The 20,941-nt window shown below is 38.8% G+C and overlaps 1 pseudogene across 1 annotated transcript; it reads left to right on the top strand.

The window, feature by feature from the left end:
* The first annotated feature begins 4,719 nt into the window (after nucleotides 1-4,719).
* LOC143563125 (G-type lectin S-receptor-like serine/threonine-protein kinase At4g27290) lies at nucleotides 4,720-19,908 on the top strand (annotated as a pseudogene). The gene is made up of 7 exons (XR_013140604.1): nucleotides 4,720-5,994; nucleotides 17,784-17,948; nucleotides 18,062-18,201; nucleotides 18,422-18,632; nucleotides 18,736-18,973; nucleotides 19,073-19,223; nucleotides 19,301-19,908. The product of XR_013140604.1 is annotated as a G-type lectin S-receptor-like serine/threonine-protein kinase At4g27290 (transcript).
* Nucleotides 19,909-20,941: the final 1,033 nt, after the last annotated feature.

Genomic DNA, 20,941 nt, shown 5'->3' with positions numbered 1-20,941 from the left:
GTAATTTGGATGGATTTCTCTTTAGGCTCGCCATTTCTTCAGCCAGTTGATTCACTTGTTTATCTCTCGCAGCATTTTCCTTCTCTTGAAGCTCCAACCTCTGATTCAATGCCTTATTCTGAGTCTCCTAATTTCTATTCAGAGTCTCTTAATCTGCCTTCATTTGTTTCAACAAATCCATCACATCCTTAAGTGACTCCTCTTTGTTACCCGAAGAATTTCCTTGCCCCTGCTGATAACTCTTTTGATAACCCTTAGTGTAACCCCAGAATCTCTTATTGTACCCACTCTGACCGCTTCCCGAACCATTACCATATTGTTTCTGGTTCGACTGATAACCTGTTTTTTGATAGCTGCCTTGAAAATTCGGGTTATGTTGTGTGTTCGGGTTTTCATAGCTGAAATTTGGATGATTTCTGAGGCCTGGATGATAAGTATTTGAGTTCATATTATTGTATTTCCTTTCACCCTGCACATAGTTGACCTCTTCTTCTTCAATTTCCTCATCTTTCACAACCCCACAACTCGCAACCTCGTGTCCTAATTCACCACAACCTTCACATACCGGATATGTTTTACCCGACTTTCCGACTCCTTGTACACCTGCAACCAACAACCTATCCATCTTCTTTTCCAGTCTATCCATTCTATCATCTAACCCATGACTTTCAACTGCTTTGACCACTGATCTTTTTGACATTCTGTTCGACTGTGCTTGTCTCTTCGAATTAGTCGCATGTCTCTCCAAATGTCCCCAATCCTCGTTTTCATCATTTGCAAGAAAAGATCCATTCGTTGTGGCTTGGAGGTCACGAACATCATCATTTGAGAGACTATCATGGAATGCCTTTATCAATTCCCATAAGGCAATCCCATGATGCGGACAAGTCCTCAACAATCGTTTAAAGCTTTGGAATGATTCATAAAAAGTCTCCCCGGTGATCTGCTGAAAGTTTTGAATGTTGTTGCGGGCCTCTGTGGTTCTCTAGGGAGTATAATACTCGTCCAAAACTGTTGTGCCAAGTCTCCCCAAGTGAAAATACTAGCCGATGGCAAAGATAGGAACCATTGTTTTGCTGCATCTTTCAAACTGAACTGGAAAACTACCATCTTCACCTCTTCCGCAGTAAAACCTTGACTCGAGATGAGTGTGCATATCGAGTTAAAATCACTCAAGTGTAAATATGGTTCTTCTGTAGCCTTTCCATGAAATGTCAGTAATCCCGTTAAACTGTTCTGCCTTACCGAAAAAGTTCTTCCCCGTCTGACTGGAATGATGATTGGTAAAGGATTCGTAGCTACTTGTGGAATGAAGTGGCTTTGAACGCCTCTGACTGGCGGTGACAAACGCCCTTTTAACTCTATCATCAAAATCATAATACGGCTGTTCTTGGTGTTGTTGCCGTCTCGGTGCTCGATCTCTCGGATTTTCTGGATGATTATGTCTAATTTCTTGGTCATCACGCGGATCTTGTTGCTAATATCGACCCCGCTGTTCATCTCTACACTCATCCTCATCCTCAGAATCGTCCCCTATGTGCCAATTTTCCACCCATGCACGAGCACGATCAATCTCGGGTCTTTCCACTCTCAAATCATTCTGTCTCTGACGGTTCACTGGAGTTGATCTGATTGACAAGTAATCATCCATGTTTCTGGGATTACGGTTAACATCTCTTCAGTTGAACAGATTACGGTTTCTGTCACGGTTAACGTTCTGGTTTTGTGGAACTGGTTGCTCTTGGTTATTTGGTTGGTACATATTCGGGTCCCTTCTGTTTCGGGTACTCATAGTCTCTTCTTTTGGTGTTCTGATTTCAGGTATTTGGTTTAATATGGGTTTCTGAGCTGCTCAGTTTTGTCTTGCTGTTTTCTAGATTTCGGGATCAAATTGGAGCGGCTCCTTCTCACGGGAATATCTGCACGGACACAAACACTAACACCCCGTGTAAAATCAACGAAGAAAAATTAAAAACAAAAACTACAAACTAAATACTAAGCTAAACTAGCAGTTTGCGCGTTGATTCCCCGTCAACGGCGCCATTTTGATGTAGATGTCGTGCTCTAATAAAAAACAAGTATTTGTGAAGCTTAAATACCTATAACTAGTACGGGTAAGTAAGGTCGTCTCCACAGGGAATCAGTGCAAAGTGCAAGTAAAGTTCATTACTATTAATTAATTAACTAAGGTGGACAGACGATGTCAAGCGGTTTATAAAGATGATTATAATAACACACGATTACTTTAAATGAACTGTAAAAAATTATGAGAGAAAGATTCACTTCAGGTTCAGGTAAAGTGATAACCGACTAATCACAGATTCTTTAAGATTAATTGCGCAGTAATTACTAAACCTAGCAGTTGGGTTGTGAGGACAAACGATACCCTAATCGAATTGTTGACACAACTGAACTCCGGTTTACCCAATTACCAGTTTAAAATATGAAAATCAGTTATAAGCAATGACTAATGATTATTGGTTCAATAACATAAGAGCTAACCCTATATGTGATAAACACAACCAGATAAGTGATGCAAAGTTTGACAATCAAAATCATAAACTGTTTAAACAATCAATTCGTAATGTAAAACAAGATTAAAAATAATCAATCAAGTTTATAATCATTCAAAACATAGAATCTGATCAAAGTTAGTTTGCACAAAACCCTAGCCTAAAGTGAATACAATGGTTTTAGCCTGACATCGACATCACGAAAGATTCGCTTATCTGATGAGAGGATGAAAGCATGCGATGAGCGGACGAACCGGAGGCTTCGGGATGGTGGAAAATCGTCCTAGGGCTTGTACTTGGTTGAAGGATGAAGGATAGGTCGAATGGGGGCTGAAAAACTAATCATATCAAAGTTAGGGTCATTTTTCCCGTCAGGAGGATCTTAGCGCGTCGCTAACATCTTTGGGGTGTGATTTTTGTGCCACGCCAAAAACTCAAAATTCTGATGATCTTAGAGATACGCTGACATCACCATCAGGACCTTTTAGCACCGCGCTAAAGGCGTCTGGCAGAATTTTCTTTATTTTCTTCATTTATTTTGCATAGGAAAGCGTGCAAATCATCATGAGTCTTCTATATCTTCGTTCCAAGCCCGTAATTCATCCCGATAAGCGTCCTTAACGTCAAATATCCTGAAATACATAAACACGCTTGAAGTACCAAAGTTCACATAATATTTAAACTAAAAGTAAACAAAAACTATAATAATATACACGACTTTTGCCCGACCATCATAAGGGAAGGGGGAAAGGGGTCGCTTCGTCGTCGGCAACGGGTTCGAATGCCGAAATGGAAAGTCAATTCAAAGAAATGAACACTCGACTCCAAAATTTACACGAACTTGGAACCCAACGACTTAAAGTAAATTTGGACGTCGTCGAACTACTTAGAAGGAATGAAATGGACAAAGACATCGAGATTTTATCAAACGAGCTAACCGAAGACGACCCGAGAGTCAAATCTCTAAAAGCGATCGACAAGCAAAAATTTTAGAAAAATACAACATGTAGTGTTATTAGTATTATTTATGTATTTTTTTTTTAATTTAGTTTTTATTTGAAAGTTTAATGTATTTTTTAAATTTTAATGTTGTTTTTTAATTTTATGTTTAATTATTTAAATGAATTATTATTTAAAAAAACAAATAAAATTAATAGTGACCGGGCGATAACGCTGGAGAGTTATGACTGCACCCTGTTTTTGTAAAAAAACAAAACTCTGGCTATGCGCCACGTGACGCATAATGTCTAGGGATGGAGAGTTAATGACTACTCATGGTCTAATGGTTAGATTTCACTAGAGAGGGGTGGCTGATAAGCATAACATTGGTGCTGTGATTGTCGATGGGGATGTTACAATGATCGAGAGTGAGGGAAATCAGAAGTAACTAAATATGATTAATGAGGATTAAAGCACCATTAATTAGCTGGGTTCCCATCGCATTCATATTAAGGTTTTAAATAGTGAAATCAAATGACAACCGTCCTATTTCTTTTGTTTTTTCTCTTCTATTTTTTGTTTTTTGTTTTTTCAATACTGTTTTTTTTTAATTTTATTTTGTTTTTTAATATTTTTTTTTCTAATTTCCTTACTTTTAGTTTAAGTCTTTTCACACAATTTAAATGACTTTTAGTTTAACTTCTTTATGATAATTTGCGAAGTGCTTATTGAAATGTGACGGAGCCAGCCGGGTTATTACACACCACTTAAACATTGAAGTTGGGTGTCCAGCTTTTGGCCCTAAGGCAAACATGTAATGGTCTTCATTTATCACGCTACTAAAATGTGTAATGGTCTCACAAGAGTTAAAAACATTTTTTATTTTTTTTTGCATAGGGAATGGTTGTGCGTGCTTGTGATTGGGCAATAGAGATTGAATGAAAATAAAAACAAACTTGATTCACGCTAGGAAGGGGGACATGATGAAAGGTCCACGTCGCCACAGGCGCCGTATGAATATGGGTGTGAAACTGATGTGACATTGATAGGGAATGAGTCCGTTACACGTAGTATAACCATAGGGCGTCAATGGTCAACATCCAAATGCGGTTCCATATGATGTGTGGTCTAGAATGTAGATAATGTAGGATTAAATGAATGGACCTTAATGTAATTGTATTATGCATTATTATTAGTAGTAGTAGTAGTATTTAAATACACTCGAAATATTATGTTAAATCATTAGTTGCTGAATTAAGGAGGATCTCATATTATCTCGATGGAGGGAGCATCCATACTTCTGTATTGCTTACTCTTTGTTCTCAAAAGCTACACTGCTGAACTCCACACCATTTCAGATTCAAGTTTTCTGACAGATAGAGACACATTAGTCTCGCCTGCTGGAATTTTTGAGCTTGGATTTTTTAAGCCCGGTAGCTCTGAGAACAGATATCTGGGTATCTGGTATAAGAATATCTCTGTTAGAACGGTAGTTTGGGTTGCAAACAGAGACCTCCCGCTCCCTGGCACATCACCGCTTGTGTTAAAGATAGCTGACCGAGGAATTCTCGGCCTCTTCAACAATGCCAGCATGATTTGGTCATCTAACACAACGACATCAGGGAATGCAACCGCAAAGCTTCTAGATAACGGAAATCTAGTAATGATTAATCAAAACAGTAAGGTTATATGGCAGAGTTTGATTACCCGACGAACACTTTTCTACCTGGCATGAAGTTAGCGAGAGACTTATTAAGGGGAAAGGAATGGCATCTATCATCATGGAAGAGTAGTCAAGATCCAGCTCCAGGGGAATTCACGGCGGGCGCTGATAGGGTGGGTTATCCTGAAAACAAAATAAAACACGGGGCCTTGGTCATAGTACGGGCTGAAGCATGGGCTAATCAATTGCTTACTAGGATTGATGTAGGCAACAAGAGCTTAGCCTTTACATGCGACGTGATTATTACAGAAAGTGAGGTGTCTTTTTCTTTTTATAATGAAAACCATTATAATATGCTATCAAGGTCCACCTTGAATTCTTCTGGGCAACTAGAGAGTTGGCTGTGGGTAGAAGATGGCAGAGGGTGGCAGTTTGTTGGGTCAATCCCGAGTGGAGCCTGTGATGAATACAATATTTGTCATGCTTATGGAGCCTGCAGCATAAATATGACCCAACAGTCCTGTGCTTGCTTAGATGAGAAAAAGTTTTTGCCCAAAAACCCAAAGGGTTGGGAGACAGGTGACTGGTCAAGTGGTTGTATCAGGCGAACACCACTCGAATGCAAAGATGGTTTAGAAGGGTTTATCAAGTACTCTAATGTGAAATTGCCAGACACGGAAAATACCTGGTTTGACATGAACATGACTCTAGAAGAATGTCACACAAGGTGCTTACAGAACTGTACTTGTATGGCTTATGCAAATCCAGACAACACTCGAAGCATCTGCTTGCTTTGGTTTATTGACCTTCTAGACATAGTGCAACTTAACGTCAGCCACGGGCGTGATATTTTTGTAAGGATGGCTTCAACCGAGTTAGGTAATAATGCTTAGCCATATCTACTCTTTCTCAGTGAAAGGCACTTACTATTTTTATGTTATCGCTCCATACTTGCAGTTTATAAGCAATATTTTTTATAGGGCCCAGAAGATAATTGAATCAAAAAGAAACAAACAAAAATCAGGGATTAACCCAAAAAACACAATTTTGAATTGATCAATTCGACACTCATGATTGTTTACAATCTGGTTGGTTATATGCCAATAGTTCAATACAACATACTTGGTCAATAACTTAGGCTAACAATCACCCCCTAATTGTTGACCCAAGTAAAAGACTTCTTCTTGCTGATCTTGTTTCATGCTTACCCATTCACATGGTACTTCTTATTGATATGCTTGATACAAAAAACTTTCAGTTGACTGTACACGAACTTCCTGTGCACTTATCTCACACAACTCCACCCGGCCTTGATTAACGCTACTAGAAAAACTAAGCATTTGTGACCGCCATTTCAGTCGGAAAACGGTTACAATTGCCTTGTTGTAACCGTTTTGCAACTGAAAAATGTAGTTGGAAAAACTCAGGCCGCAATTGCTCTATTGCGACAATTTTGCGACCGTTATTACATTTGTGACCAAAATTTTTTTCTCATAAATTTGCTACCAAAAATAAGCGGTTGAAAAAACTCCAACCGCTTCATGTTTGTTTATATATTTGAACCGTTTTGCCACCGCATTTTGTTTGGTTTATAACTTTGCAACTATTTTTGAGTTTGGTGGCAAACTTTGCAACCGTTTTCATTTTGGTCGCAAAGCGGCTGCAATTTTGCAACCATTCTTTTTGTTGTTGCAAGTTTTGGTAACAATTGCTTAGTTTCTACTTTCTAGTAGTGTTAGTTACACCATAGTATCGCACGAATCGAATCCATCTCGCATAGATTTCGGGTAGTCTGAATCACTCGGTTTTTCTTTGTAGTTGTATCACACTACTACTTTTCTCTCTGATCTAGTCACAAGATTACTTTTGATGCTCATTGGTCGCTCTCATATCACACGAGTCCTTTCCCTAATCTATCACAGATTATTCTTATTTGATCATATCTAATGTGTTTCTTTGTTTTGATCGTATCACATGATTCTTCACTTTTTTCCTTCTCCACTTGGTACTCAAACAAAACAAACTACACGAATCTGATGATATTGTTTGCTTCTCAACTTGGTACTTAAACAAAACAAAAAAGGATTCTTGGTTCTGATTTTAACAACTTTAAATATAGTCGGTGACGTCCCTTTGATTTGTTTTATATAAAATAAAAATCACAACAATAACACAACCGATTTGGCCTCTCGTCTTCGGTTTGGTTAATATGGGTTAAAAATGAGAAACACAAGACAAAACTACAGACCTGGTCTGTCTTTCTTGCCTTATCTTGACCAAAAACAACAAAAACAAATGATATGGCAACTTTGTTGGAATAAGAGATTATGAACAAGAAGGAACAAGGCTTTGGGACAAATTTCTGCGGTTTTTATCGACACTTCAAAGGAAAATACAATACTTGTAAAGGGAAATAAATAAAACTGAATGCATAAAGTAAAGCTACTACTAGCCTATTTATAATTGAAAAAAAACAAACACATGCTGAATTAGTGACCACGTATTACTGCTTTCTAGCAACTGTTTTGGTCAAAAATTATCGAAGCAATAATTGAACAAATTCGTTAAGTGAGGTAGTGTGTTCTTAAATAAAACGGTGAACATATGCGGTAAAAGTAAAGGGTGAGACAATGATGTATCGAGGAAGAACCTTGAATCCTAGTGAGGATCCTCGGAAAAAAAAACCTCGGGAGGACAGCCTCAATTTATTAATAATGAAAATGGTATGATACAACTCGAGAACTGATTTCGATGAAGAGCTAAAGGACAAAGAGCGAAAGTGTTATGTGGTAATTGAATATGTCCTATTCACCGTTTTAGCCTCATTATATAGGAAAATAATCTAACTAATATCCCTATAAATCCGGTTTTTTGGCTTGTTCTCCACTCCGAGCTGTTATAGAGTTTTTCTTTAAGTTTTCACGTCCTATTTGACTTAATGTCCAATTCTTTATGCTGACCAAGTCCACTAGCCGTTGCATTATAAACCTCATGGAGTAACCTGCAAGTATAATTAGTAAATCGACATAACTGACTCCGAGGATCTCGGAGCTTTACTTAGCCAGCACTCATATCCGTTAATTGATGGCCGAAATTCAAGTGTGCATGAACTAATCGGCCGATGATCGAGTGTTATGTGTCTTATGTACAAGACTTGATGCAAAACTAAAATCAAGTTAGGGTCTCACCTAAGCAGCTTTTTTATTCCTACGGGATAGATGTAAGATTGTCTACATCTTACCCTCCTCAGAACCTAGCATAACCTTCTATTTGGTGAATTTACTGAATACAATGATGATGATGATTTCCACCTGTATTCGCCACATGACCCGACTTGACCCGACCATCAAGATTATACCCAACACATCCCTGTACCTACCCTAATGGCCAATGAAAGTTCCCATACAGTCTTTAGCATCCTTGCTACAACTTCATCCTTCACAATGATCCAATTTCTCTCATCTCTCAAACTCACTACTCTCAATTACATTACATAGAAGAAACAAGTTTAAGCTATCTCCAAGGTTTAGATTTGTATAAATTTATTGATAGCACCCACTTTGCACCACCGAAAACTACCACCACTGAAACCGGATTTGATGATGTCACGCACCCAATCCTATCTACTCCTCTTGGTTCTGACAAGACCGCCTTATCTTCGGTTCCCTCGCCGGTAGATTATCACCACCCATCATTCTTTTAATCACAAATGCTACCTCATCCTTGGAAGCTTGGAAAAATCTTATCTTCACCATTCAAGGGAAGCGTTAAGCAGTTGCAGCACCGGTTGTAGAAATCCTTTTAAATCACCCAACCAAACAATCATTGATTACATTAAATCAATTAAAGTTCTGGTTGATGAATTAACTATTCTAGGCAACCATCTTGACCAAGAAGACTTGTAACATTCCGCCTCTTATATCACCAATATTGTCTGCTTTGCTCCTGATGGATGGCCCATCCAGGGACTCACGGATTTGTGTTTGCTTCCCGGTAAAGACTTCCCATGTGGTAACCCATCCTAGTACTACTTCCACCTGAGCACGCTTAACTGTGGATTTTTCATGTGCTCCACAGCCAACTAAGCCCAGAGCACGTTGATGATTTAAGAGGTGGGGTCATTACTTATAAAACAAGGATCTCTTTATCTACGACCAATGTGAGATTTTCTTAGGGTGAAACTGGTCCATGTTGATCTTCTCTAAAATTTATGTGTCGTTACAATCACTCCCCCTCACCCGGGGGGACTCATCGTCCCCGATGAGGTTTGTCCCACCATTCCAAACGAATTAGGAGTGGCTCTAATACTATTTGTAACATCTTGCCTCTCGTATCACCAATATTGTCCGCTTTGCACCCGATGGATGGCCCATCCAGGAACTCACAGATTTGTTTTTGGTTGCTCCGGTAGAGACTTCCCATTTGGTCACCCATTCTAGTACTACTTCACCTGAGCGTGCTTAACTGTGAAGTTTTCATGTGCTCCACAGCCAACTAAACCCAAAACATGTTGATGATTGAAGAGGTGGGGCCATTACTTATGAGCCAATGATTTCTCTTGTCCATGGCGGATGTGAGATTTGCCTAGGGTGTACACCTGGTCCATGTTAATCTTCTATAAAATTTATGTGTCGTTACAAGACATCACTGATATCATACTTTCTAGCCTTGATCGAAAGTTATACAAGGTTGTCATCGAATCATTACATGCCTGGGACACTCCTATCTCATTCCAGGCTTTCCTTAAGAAACAGATCAACCTAGAACTTACCTTGGTTCAGTTACAATCACCACTTACTGCTCTCCACCAGCCGGCCACTGCCTTTACAGGTTTCACATGATCGCCTACCAAACATTGGCGAAGTCGACGGTAAGGAACTCTCCCAACCCCAACTGACTTTATACCATTTTTAAAAAACTTTCAATGGTGCTCAATCAAAGGCAACACTTTAACTATCTGCTTGTTGAAAAGAAGTAAAATACGAAACGATTGAGGGATCAGTCACCACATCATCTCCCATAATTAAGGCCTCATCACAACCAATTAACAAGTAATTTCCAGCCACGATTATAGTTGTCAATTCCTTTGTTACGCAATGTATATTACCATAAATCATAGCTTGTTATTCCATTGTAATTATTACAAACCAGTCAATAGTTCAATACAATCAATTACATTCAAGCTCTTTACCAAAAATCATGGTATCAGAGCAGTGAAATTATCCATAGACCGAACCTTTCGGAGCTGCCATGCCCGGAGACGATGACTCTATAAATAATGATGAAATCACTACCCAACTTGAAAACCCTCTTATAAACAACCTCAATACCCAAAATCAGACCCATAAACAAACCATTTTTGATAGCATAATGATTAGCCTCAAATTAAATAGCCAAAATTATGCCTTGTGGGCTCGAATGATTCGAGTCACTAAAAGGGGAAATCCAAGAAACTATTAGTACATTTGTCGGGAAAACGTGAAATGAAGAGTGTGAGTGCTGGGAACAAGACATTTGGTCGTGTTCTCGTGGCTCATACAAAACATTAAACCAGGGTTAGCTAGCAATCTCATTGAATTTCCCACCACAAAAATGTTATAGGATGCCTTAATGACAACGTACATTAGTGGGAAGGAAAAGTTACATACCTTGACCTACACGTCAAAGCTAACGAGCTAAGCAAATGCCCACCCCACCCCCCTCCTGAAGATTTTTGGATTACCTTACAAGGTGTATGGGGTGAGATCGAAAAAAAGAGACCGAATCCAATGACATGTGTTACTGACATAGCCACAAATAACAAAATCAGGTTCGGACAAAAACTGTTTCAATTTTTAAATGCCTTAGACAAAACGTTTGATCCAGTGTAACGAGAAATCCTTCTGTGGGACCCGCTCCCTCAGCATAGGGAGCCTACGCGGTTGTGAGAAAAAAATGTCACATCAAGGAATCCTTGGTGCTATCTTCGGATCTTCTCAATACGGCATGGCGGCGGGACTCATCGTGGGCGGGTCAATGAAACCGAAGGGGCAAAAACGCATCAGATTATTCTAGAACCGATAAATCAAAACTGAAATGCACTCACTATGGCAAACACACCAAAGATCATTGTTTTAAGCTAGTTGGCTATTCCGATTGATGGAATGATGGTCAAAAAAGCCAACCTCTCTACTATAGCCGAGAAACAGACCACCAAGGGCAACATGGATGTTGCCTTGGAGGCACAGGGAGGGGTGTTAGCTGAATGTGTTTGGAGGTTTAAACCAGTTTGGGGATTTTGGTAATAATGGGAACACGAGGTGTGTTCCGACACTATTTCGTTAGGTTTTAGAAACCAAGATCCGACTATATAAATCCTCTCTAAGGAGTTGTTTGTAGAATTAGGAAAATGATGATGGTTCTTGGTGTATCTTAAAATATGATTGATTATACAAGTCGGTTGAGACAAATGATGGATAATTGACGGGTCTTGTTATGATTAAGTTAGAGCTTGGAGGAGCCTCAATGGGTCTCTCTAGTGCTTGTTGACTAGGGAGATTAGACTAGTTTTTATTGTTGAAGTAGTTTGTACTTGGATGATGGTCCGAAGTATTCATAAGGCCTTCAAGTGAGATATTGTTAGGTTTGGTGAAATCATTTTGTATATTTTAGGTGGGGGTGGAATACCCATTTAGCTTTCTTGTTCCCTAATTAAGTTATTTAATCTAGTTAGATCTTTATATATACCCATCTATTGCATTGTATTCTTTTTACTATGGTTGTGCATAATTAAGAAACCCTAGTTTCAGCCTATGGATGTAGATCGCTTTGACCGAACCACATAAATCTTGTACTTTTGTTTGACTTTTTCGTTGTGTGTGTGTGTGATTATTATATCACATTATCAATAACTAACAGATTTTATCTGAATCATTTTAGTGAGGATGATGGTCACGACTTCTGTCAAAATCAAAATTAAACTGATCAATCCTACACTCGTGAACGTCAGGGCCGGCTCCCGAGAAGACGGAAATTTTTTTGGTCAAAGGCGAATTTTTTTTTTTGCCTCAAGTAAAAGAAACAATTTGTTGAGTTTAAACAATTTAATTTTATGTGGGCTTACTTGGTTATGATTTGAGTTATGTAAAAAACTTTTGTATAAAAATAAACTTGAAAATGTCACAAATAAGACCAGAACCCACAACCTCTTGGTTATTTGTCATACCTCTTCTGCCACTAGGCCAATCAATTGTTTATGTAATTGTGTTGAAACATTGATTATATATATTTTGTTTCATAAAAATACATATAATTTAAAAAAAAAATCGGGCCTAGCGGGGTGTCGGGCCTATGGCCGTCGACTACCCTGCCACACCCTTGGGCCGGGCCTGGTGAACGTTTACAGTTTGATTGGTTATATACCAATCAAAACTACACTGATCAATCCTACACTCGTGAACATTTACAGTTTGATTGGTTATTTACCAATACTACATATGCGATGGTTCTCATTGAACCAACACAACGCTTTAGTGCTTTTACACAATATGAAATTACTTGTTAGGTTACCAAGTTTACAACTTCTTAAACTATTTACATGTACTTATTTCCCAAACTAAACTTTCAACTATTACACTTATTATCCATAACTTTCTTCAAACGTGGTCGATAATTACTAACATTTTATATTATATGAATGCTCATTTAAGAACCAAAAATATGTTGAAACCTACAAGAACCGCATAATACACTTGTACATGATTATTTGAATGTAGTACATACGATAGTTACTTGGTTAGTAACAGCCACACTTTTTCTCTCCCACTACTTGGGTTATCTACAATGCACTATGTACAAGTGCATTATACGGTTATCATAGTTCTTCTAGGTTTTTTTTTTGTTATGAAAAGAACGCATCTCTCTCTCTCTCACTCACTTTGTGTGTGTGTCGCATCAGTGACATGATGTGTACATATATTTATGTTAAACTTTTTAGCTTATAAGTTAGCTTTACAGTTATAACCAATATAAAACGAGGTTATGATTCAATTGTTAGGATTAAACACACACACAAAAGCAATAAACGAACACGAGGATTTAACGTTGTTCGGTCTAAACTGAACTACATCCACGAGTGGCAACTGGATATTCTTTATTGAGTGACGAGAGATTACAAGTACATAACATTGTTTAAATAGAGACTAGTCTAGGGTTTGTAAATTATTGAACAAGAAATCTAAACTGGGCCGAGCTTCAGTTTGGCCACCCTACACCCGTCTGCCCTTTGGACTTTAAATAATAAACCGGGCCAAACAAAAGGCCTACGAACCCAACAATCTCCACTCGAAGGCCTTGAGTACTCTCGTCTGCACTCCTGATCGTACTTCTAAATATCTTCTAGTTGTCACCGCCTTCTCATCAATTAACCTAAAGGCCCGTTGAAGCTCCCCGGAGCTCCAACACATCAGTCACGGCTAAAACTGCCCTGGCCGTTCTCTGTACCTACCGGCTCCCACTGAAACAAACTACCGGATCCTGAGATACCCTAAGAACAAACACTCTCCATATTCAGCAAGTAATCCACTGGATAGACTTTTACAGCTGGAATACTGGTTTTCTTAATCCACTGTCGACCTGAAACTGTAACTGAAACACAACCTGTGCTCCCACTGTCACGATGTCCTCTGACTGATTCAACCTTCCTAGCTTGTTCATCCTGAATCTTTATTTTGGCTCTGGGTTTGTTACTTGCAATACGAACCTTTCTTCTGCCCACGAGATTCTGTGAACCGGACTTTGTCTTTCACCAAAACTGGATCCACTCCTTTCGGTGACATATCGACCATATACTACGAACCAATTTTCTTGCCACGAGCAACCACGAGATTCCCTTTTACTAATTTCCATTGCCCATTCTCGAACTTAACATCGTGCCCTTGGTCATCCAACTGCCAAACTGGAATCAAACGTTTCTTCAAACTTGGAATAACCCTAACAACTTTCAAAGTCCAAGAAGTACCGGCTGAAATTATCAAATCAACATCTTCCATACCCGTAACCTCTAGAATATCATCGTTCACAAGTCGAATCTTTCCAAAATCCCCAAACTTTAGATTCTTCATCGTTTCACTGCAGTGAGTGGCATAAAACAATGCACCAGAATCCATCACCCAAGCATCACTGTTACTCTCAACACTGCAAACCAAAGCCTCATCACTAGTGACCCCGTCATCTGTGTCGTCTTCTGTAACGTTCACCTCTTTCTTACCATTCGGACACTGATTCCTGAAGCTCTTTACAACCCCAACATTCAATATATTTACGAGTCCTAGATTGACTCCTCTTCCTGCTCCCATTGCCTCGTTGTTTCCCCTACCTGTGCCTTCTGTGACTAATATATTACATGCTCATTCACCTGAACTTCTTCGTCTTGAATCTTCTCCAAGAATCAAATCCCGAATCCCATCAAAAGTAACTTTTGTGGACGAACTACAACCCGCAATCACTGTTTGCGACCAACTGTCGGGCAAAGAGGAAAATAACAAAAGACCTTGAACTTCATCATCAAATTTAATGTCGTCGACTGACACTAAGCGGGAGAGGTTCGAATTAAGATTATTAATATGCGTTGTAACTGACCCACCCTCTTTCATTCCGGTTGTCACTAGCTCTCGGATAAGGTAGACCTTATTTGATGTCGAAGGCTTCTCATACATGTTAGATAGTGCTTCCATCATACCACGGGATATGGTTTCTTTCATGACGTTAAACACCACATCTTCCGACAACGACAAAGTAATACAAGCCCTAGCTTTCTTGTCTAACTTCTTCCAATCTGCTTCTGACAACCTTTCTGGTTTTTCATCCTCAAACACTACATCCAAGTCTTTCTGACAAAGTAGCGCTTCAATTTGCATCTTCCACCAACCAAATTTCTGTCCATCAAATTTCTGTATCAAAACTTTTCCGTCTTCTGCCATAACAATGACAAAACGAAAAACCGGATAAAAACATACACACACACAACAATGGCGCGGGCCTGAACTTAATGACTGTTCTACTGAACTCTGTTAAACAATCAACCTTCGTCAAAAGAGGGAATTATGCTCGCCTCAAAGCACAAGCAGGTCACAAGTAAAATAAGGCATCCGCCTCAAATCGATCTTCGTTGTTTTTCGGCGAGCCACACTGCTCTACTGCTGGTAAAACTGATCACAGCCAGATCTTGCAACACTCGTGGTCTTCATTCAAACACCTACTCACAGTTTCGCGATACCCTAATCGCGATGGACTGGTTGAGCGACAGCGGCTGCACAGTCGCGAAACCCTAAATCGCAATTGAAAACTGGAGGCAACGTACTGGTTCAACGTATTCTCCGTGTGATCCTAACCTAAGCTCTAGATACCACCAGTTAGGATTAAACACACACACGAACTGAACACACACATGAAAGAAATAAACGAACACGAGGATTTAACGTGGTTCGGTCTAAACTGACATACGTCCACGGGTGGTAACTATATATTCTTTATTGAGTGACGACAGATTACAAGTACATAGCGTTGTTTAAATAGAGACTAGTCTAGGGTTTGTAAATTATTGAACAAGAAATCTAAACGGGCCCGGCTTCGGTTTGGCCACCCTACACCCGTCTTCCCTTTGGACTTCAAATAATAAATCGGGCCAAAACAAAAGGCCTACGAACCCAACATCAATAACATCCGTTCGTATATATAAAAAGCATTCCAGTGTGTTACAATAAGTTTGAGTGTTCGATGTATATTTGTGTTACGTTATTTATTTTGTTATTAAGTTCAAGGACCATTTATGTTTTTATTTGTTTGTTTGGGTTGCTATTGTAAGTTGAATTCTATTTAAGTTACGTATTATGGAATAAATGATGATGTTTTGGAGATAAACCCTAGCCTCTCTTCCTAGTTTCTCTGTTAATCGGTTCTTTACCTATCAAAGGTATCAAAGCATTCCAGTCGATCCTCTCGACATATCCCATATCACCATGACGAACACCAGGAATCAATAAGTTGACAACACTCTCAAGGACCATGGCAAGGCCAACTCAGATCTGCAAGAAACCCTTGCTGCACCGATGAAACAACAAGAGCAATCTCTGAAACAACAAGAAGAGATCCTACGAGCATTCAAGGAGCATTCAAGTGGCGGCAGTTTCAGCGGCGGCGGCAGTTTTAGTGGCGGCGGCGGGTCTGGTAAGGGGCTGGTTAGTGATGCTGATTCACGGGTGGGTATTCGGCCTATGCGGGTTGGAAAAGTAGAGTTTCCAAAGTTTTCGGGGGTAGATGTTGAAGGTTGGATTTACCGCTGTGAACACTTCTTCACCATCGACGAGACACCGGCAAATCTCAAACTAAGACACACGGTTATACACCTTGAGGGGGATGCGATTGAATGGCATCAATCTTATATGAAAACACGAGGGCTTACTGTGGCTAAACTACCATGGGAAGACTATTTTTTGGCTATTTCGGCTCGTTTCTCTAACGCCGTGTTTGAAGATGCAATGGAAGAAATAGCATCTCTTGTACAAATTGCTGATGATATCGATGGCCTACGAGAATATAATTCAGGTTTTGATCGTTTGCTTAATAAGGTTACCATTAGTGAACCATATGCCGTTAGCCTATATGTGAAAGGATTGAAATTAGGAATAAAAGGACCGGTAAAGATGTTCAAGCCTCAAACGTTACATGAGGCATATGGGTTAGCAAGGATTCAAACTATCAACAACACGAGCTTGATGAATCGACTTAAAGGCGTAGAGGATGATTCACAACGTGAAGATACCAAAATTACCCCTCCGGTTAATGCTTCAAAACTACCCTTACTACCAAGTCCAACAAACGTGCAACCGACTTCCAAACCGGGAACGCTTAGCTCGAGACGTTTGACGAGCGATGAACTCGAGTTGAAAAGGGCAAAAGGTGAATGTTTTTGGTGTACTGAAAAGTTTGTTCCGGGCCACAAGTGTACAAAGAGACAACTCTATATACTTCAAGTGATAGATGATGAAGATCAAGCACCAAAGGGGTTTGTTGAAGATGATGGAGACAAGGTTCCTTGAATTGCTTTTTGAGGGCAAAAAGATGGTTAAGGAGGGAGTATTGTTACGTTATTTATTTTGTTATTAAGTTCAAGGACCATTTATGTTTTTATTTGTTTGTTTGGGTTGCTATTGTAAGTTGAATTCTATTTAAGTTACGTATTATGGAATAAATGATGATGTTTTGGAGATAAACCCTAGCCTCTCTTCCTAGTTTCTCTGTTAATCGGTTCTTTACCTATCAATTTGTGTTAGTATTCTTGCCCAGAAATGAATATCACAACTCAATAATTTTATGGGATAATAAAATATCAAAGAAATTCTTTATTACAGAATTTGGGATACATACAATTTCATGATTGGCCTTTGTCTAATTCTCAGCATCAATCTTGATCGATGTGGCGGTTCTGTTCGAAGCAACACAACCTTATACTACTTTACATAATACGAAATGACTTGGGCAGTTTCCAAGTTTGCATTTTGGCACTTAGACTCTTAAGATTATTTACATGTATATAGTGTCACCAAACTAATCTATTTGATTTATCAATCATATTTCTCATGTTCAAATCACAGCCAACATATATAGTTAACTTCGTGAATATCCTGCAGAATCTCCTTTTTCCCAATCAATTTCCGAAAAGAAGCAGGGTGGATCAAACTTTAAAATGATCCTGCTTGTAACCATTCCAGGGGTTCTTCTCATAGGCCTGATCATCGCTATATGGTTGTGTTATGCACGGAGGAAACCTAAACATGCCAAGCCAGTAGGTGAAGGTAAAAAGTTGCATAAGTTCAACAGTAAAGTAGAGTAATATATATGTATTCTGAACAGAAATACTTTTGAACCGATTATCCATGTGTGAAGTCTACTTTTTTCTAATTTGTAGGGAAAATGTTCAATGCCGGTAGAAACCAGGAAGACGACATGGTGCAAGAAATTTATAACTTCTCTACAATTGTTAATGCCACTGCCAATTTTTCACAAGAAAATAAACTTGGAGAGGGTGGATTTGGACCGGTTTATAAGGTAATTACGGTATAAAAATAAATGTGCAAAGGATCCATAACACTAAATTATTTCAAATAGCATTTGAATCATCCAATATAGAAGTAGCAATGTCGCTCCTTATGTATGACATGAAAATGAATCTATAGTGTAGGCACAAAACATAAAATGAAAAATATAGGCATGGAAGTCAACTTTGCAGTTTGCATTCTTTTTCACATTGTAAATGGTAAATTTTCAGAGTATGCTAGAAAACGGGCAAGAGATCGCAGTTAAACGTCTCTCTAAAAACTCAAGTCAAGGGCATGATGAGTTCAAGAACGAAGTCATCTGCATTTCAAAACTTCAGCACCGAAATCTTGTGAAGATTCTCGGGTGTTGCATAGTGGGAGATGAGAAGTTGTTGATCTATGAGTACATGCCAAATAAAAGGTTGGACTCTTTTATTTTTGGTAAGAATCACAAACTCAGAACTACAAAATTTCCAGTGCTACACACACATATGTATAGGGGTGTGTGTGTGTGTGTGTAATACTAAAAAACATGTTTTACCAGACGCGACTCGAAGCATGCTTCTTAATTGGAGAAAGCGTTTCAACATTATCAAAGGAATTGCTAGGGGACTTGTTTACCTGCATCAAGATTCACGATTAAGAATCATCCATAGAGATCTTAAAGCTAGCAACATTTTACTAGATCAGGATATGAACCCTAAGATATCAGACTTTGGCTTAGCTAGAAGTTTTGGAGGGAATGAGACACAAGCAAACACGGAAAGAGTTGTTGGCACATAGTAAGCCATGGAACCAACTATATATTCACTTTTTTCCTTTTCTTGAATTCATGCGTATCCTCCCTTATAAGCATTATGCTAATTTGTGTGGCCATGCAGTGGTTACATGTCCCCCGAGTATGCACTAGATGGTCTTTTCTCAATAAAGTCAGATGTATTTAGCTTTGGTGTCTTGGTGCTGGAAATTGTGAGTGGGAAGAGAAATAGAGGATTTTTCCCAACTGAAAAGGAAAGTAACTTTATAGGGCATGTATGTTCACTATTCACAAACCATATATGGCTTCACTCAATTGTCTAAAACCCTAATAACATTTAAACTGTATTTAGGTATGGAGTCTTTATAATGAAGGCCGGTCAATGGATTTTGTTGATTCAATTTGGGTTGATACCTGTCATCCTCCTGAAGTCATAAGATCAATCAACGTTGGGTTGCTATGTGTTCAACACAATGCAGAAGACCGACCACACATGTCATCCATAGTTCGGATGCTGGAAAGCGATGGTGAATTGCCTCAACCTCAGCAGCCATCATTTTTCATGGAAAGGAAGTTACCTGGTGCAAACTTCTCTTCAAGTGCTTACACAGAAGGTTCAATGAACGATTGTACTATCACGGAGGTAGATGCTCGTTAAAAAACTTAATTTTCAATCACGGCAGTGTTTCACAGGCATTATTTGCATCCGGTTCTTAGGCAAAGGTCTAAAATTTGTGTATTTATTGTGTTATAAAATTGTATAATGATCTTAGTGAACTGTGGTCTCTTATATATGTTTATTTACTGTTGGTTCGTATTTAAGAACATTAATCACTATATATGTAAATTAATTAAACCTAGAACTTGTTCATATTGTTATAAATAACTTATCGCAGGAGTGGCTCAAATCATTTGTAATATTGTTATAAATAACCTATCACAGGTAGCTCAAAGCCTCAGGCCATTTGTAGGCGTAAAGCCAAATGGAAATTTGGGCCTTTTCGATTTGAAATTTTGAAACAATTTTGCAAACTAAATCAAATATATGAAATCTAAGCTACAAGCTGTAAAACTAAATCAGTCTATTCAAAATCAAACTGAACTACAGTGCTTTGATCAACTTCTGATAATGTGGCTGGCGCTGGTTACTATCCTATGCTAAAACAAAAGGTAAAGCAGCATTAAATAAGGTACTTTTCTAGATTTATAATAACTGCTTTTTAGAAGTTAAAATTGCAATATAAGTTATTAAAATATTTTTAAACAAACAATTGCAATGATTTCCGCCGGATACCAAGCAAATCAGTTACATGATCCAGTTAGTGCACAACTTAGGGGTGCTAACATGCCGAGCTGCTCGAGCTTGGATCGAGAAAAGCTCGAAACAAGCCGAGCTTTTCGAGCTCTAGATCGAGCTGAGACTGAGCCTCAAATGAAGCTCGTTTTGTTGTCGAGCCCAAGCTCGAGTGTGGTAAGCTGTTTAGGCTAGTCAAGTCTTAGGGAGCCTTTTTGTAATTTAAAGTTGACCTCTTTTGGACTTCTATGTATTAAGTTAAAACTTCATAACCGAGCTTCAGCCAAGATTTTGCTCGTTTAAGGTACTAAACGAGCTTGAGCCAAGCTTAGGCTCGTTTAAAACTTTTCTCCAAATATATAAAAAAATTAAAAAAATGTATATAAAGGGTAGTTATCCAACAGAGAAGATTTGTCAGACACGACACCAAAGAGACCCGTCAGTAATCCCTTGTTAGGAACTCTTTCAGTAATCCCTTATTGACCTCCATTGGGAATCCGTCGGTGACTAAATTACTTGGCTTATATTACCGACGGGTAGTCATCGATGGAAACTCGTTTGTGGTGACTTTCACCTATGGGCTATATTGGATCACTTACTGAAGTGGCCGTGGGAAACACTCATCGGTTTATGAAGTTTATCTACATTGAGCTTCAATTATACTCTATTGACTAAAGAAGAGATATTGGATTTAAATAA

This window comes from Bidens hawaiensis, unplaced genomic scaffold (assembly GCF_021521415.1).
Source record: "Bidens hawaiensis isolate Kalapana, Puna unplaced genomic scaffold, B.hawaiensis_p1.1 tig00021323_1, whole genome shotgun sequence".
NCBI classification, from domain to species: Eukaryota; Viridiplantae; Streptophyta; class Magnoliopsida; order Asterales; family Asteraceae; genus Bidens; species Bidens hawaiensis.
This window is presented reverse-complemented; position numbering and strand designations above follow the sequence as displayed.